Source organism: Saccopteryx leptura, chromosome X (assembly GCF_036850995.1).
Source record: "Saccopteryx leptura isolate mSacLep1 chromosome X, mSacLep1_pri_phased_curated, whole genome shotgun sequence".
Classification (NCBI taxonomy): Eukaryota; Metazoa; Chordata; class Mammalia; order Chiroptera; family Emballonuridae; genus Saccopteryx; species Saccopteryx leptura.
In genome coordinates, this window is record NC_089516.1 from 108,439,130 (window position 1) to 108,441,904 (window position 2,775).

Genomic DNA, 2,775 nt, shown 5'->3' on the forward strand with positions numbered 1-2,775 from the left:
GATCTGTATTCTGAAAAGACAAGAAACATTGATGTTACTAGCTACTTCTAAGCAGAGCGGGAGCATAGGAGTACCTTTCAACTTTACTTGTCCTGGCCCAAGATGGTATTCTCAAGCAGGAGGAAGGGTGGGATAAAAATTAGCTCATCTTTCTAAACATGTCCTTATAAATCTCAACTCTTCAGGCTGTGGATGGGGAAGGGCACTAGCTGAAGGTTATATTCCTTGGAGGTTGTAGACCTTTGGATTTATTCATCAGATTATTTACTTTTTTTTTCTGTATTTTTCTGAAGCCGGAAACAGGGAAAGACAGACAGACTCCCGCATGCGCCCGACTGGGATCCACCCGGCATGCCCACCAGGAGGCGACGCTCTGCCCACCAAGGGGTGATGCTCTGCCCCTCCGGGGTGTCACTCTGTTGCGACCAGAGCCACTCCAGCGCCTGGGGCAGAGGCCAAGGAGCCATCCCCAGCTCCCGGGCCATCTTTGCTCCAGTGGAGCCTCGGCTGCGGGAGGGGAAGAGAGAGATAGAGAGGAAGGAGAGGGGGAGGGGTGGAGAAGCAGATGGGTGCTTCTCCTGTGTGCCCTGGCCAGAAATCGAACCCGGGACTTCTGCACGCCAGGCCGACGCTCTACCACTGAGCCAACCGGCCAGGGCCTACTTTTATTTTTTATTGATTTTAATTTATTGTATTTATATAGATTCTAGTGTTGCCCTGAATGCATCCCTCTCCCATATTATTTACTTTTTAAAGAATAAATGAATCTAGAGACATAACTAGGGTCAAGGAAGTTTCAAGGTCAAAAGGAATATTGACATGACAGTAACAAGCCTAACTAGTTTTCAACATTATAAAATCACAGTAGGAAGAGGTAGCTCAGTTTTGAGCAGCATTATAGGCTTTATATGAGAAGATAAATACAACCTATAAAGGAGTATAGCAAGTCCTCAAATAATGTTGTTTCATTATAATGTTGATGAGATGCCTTAGGAACTTAACTCTTGTTTATATCTATCAGCCCATTGGTTTTACTATATATTGTTTTACTTAAAGTCACAGAGCTTATTGACAGTGAGGACTTACTGTACATACCTTAGTTATCAGAAAAAGTAGTAGTCATTATACCTTTTGGGCCATCAGTTCTGGCCATATATTTTGCTTATATAAACAGCACCATTACCTACCCACAGAAGTAAACACCCAACTCAAGAGTAGCTAGCTCACTGGATAACCAGTAGCTAATGACATTGCCTGTCACAGAAATTTGAACTAAGCACAGGAAATGTGAATGTAGAGCTAAAGCTGATTTAAGATTAGTTTTCTTCCTATGTACTCTTAGTGATCAATGTCAATCCACTAAATTTAATTTATTTTTTTAAGTGAGAGGAGTGGAAATAGACAGACTCCCACATGCACCCTTACCAGGATCCATGTGGCAACCTCCATCTGGGGCTAATGCTCTGACCAACCGACCCAGTGGTTATGGGAGAAGAAGAGAGAGAGAAGGGAGAGAGGGAGGAGAAGAGAAGCAGATGATCACTTCTCATATGTATTGTGATTGGGGATAGAACCTAGAATGTCTACATGCCAGATGGGTACTCTATCCATTGAGCAAATCGACCAGGGCCAAATTTAATTTCTAAAAAAAGATTAGTTTTCTTTTCTTTTTTTTTTTTTTTTTTTGTATTTTTCTGAAGTTGGAAACGGGAAGGCAGTCAGACAGATTCCCGCATGCGCCTGACTGGGATCCACCCAGCATGCCCACCAGGGGGCAATGCTCTGCCCATCTGGGGCATTGCTCTGTTGCGACCAGAGCCATTCTAGCACCTGAGGCAGAGGCCATGGAGCCATCCTCAGTGCCCGGGCCAAGTCTGCTCCAATGAAGCCTTGGCTGTGGGAGTGGAAGAGAGAAACAGAGAGGAAGGAGAGGGGGAGGAGTGGAGAAGCAAATGGTGCTTCTCCTGTGTGCCCTGGCTGAGAATCGAACCCAGGACTCCTGCACGCGAGACCGATGCTCTACCACTGAGCCAACCGGCCAGGGCCAAAAAAGATTAGTTTTCTTGCTTACGAACAAAAAGTATTTGCGTGAAATAATGAGAAAAGAAATAATTTTTGTGCAACTTAAAAAGCTTACAAATCTCCCCATAAAAGGTAAATAGGCAGCTTAGAGTTGCTTTAGATTTAGGAGCTGGGTGGTTAACACCTATTGCAATCAGAAGAAGCAAAATGTTTAATTTCATCAAAGCAAAGTAGAAAAACAATGTTCCAACCTGTAAAAGGCTGATATATCTGGAAAGCTGGAACTATGGGTTTACCAAATAATTTGGCAAGAAGAAGGACCACCAGTGGAAAATTTCCCTCTACTTCCTGCCATTTGGACAGAACATAGGAATGTTCTTTATTGATGGAACACCCATAGTCTTTCTAATCATGAATAGTAGGGTCTGGAGGAAGAATTTTTGAACTATCCTGGGAGTGCAGTTCACCCTAGAATGGACCATATGGCAGCCCCAAGGACCTTAGAAAATATACAATACTACCAATCAGAATGGTAAATAAGGTTGGAAGAGTAGTAATTATTATAGGAAAGTAAAAAGGACTAACATTGCAATAATGTCTATGATAAAGAGAACAACAAAAAGAAGAAAAGGGATCTCTATAAGAAGAGTCAAAAAATAAAATGGAAATTCAAACCTAGAGTAAGAATGTTGAATGAACAACATGGAAGCACATTATCTGAGTAGGACAAAATAATGGGAAGGTGGAAACAGT

At 42.7% G+C, this 2,775-nt stretch overlaps 1 non-coding gene across 1 annotated transcript; it reads right to left on the reverse strand.

Annotated features, from left to right (window-relative positions):
- Positions 1-1,969: 1,969 nt before the first annotated feature.
- On the reverse strand, positions 1,970-2,045 carry TRNAA-CGC (transfer RNA alanine (anticodon CGC)). Its single transcript has one exon. It is a non-coding gene; the product is annotated as a tRNA-Ala (tRNA).
- Positions 2,046-2,775: the final 730 nt, after the last annotated feature.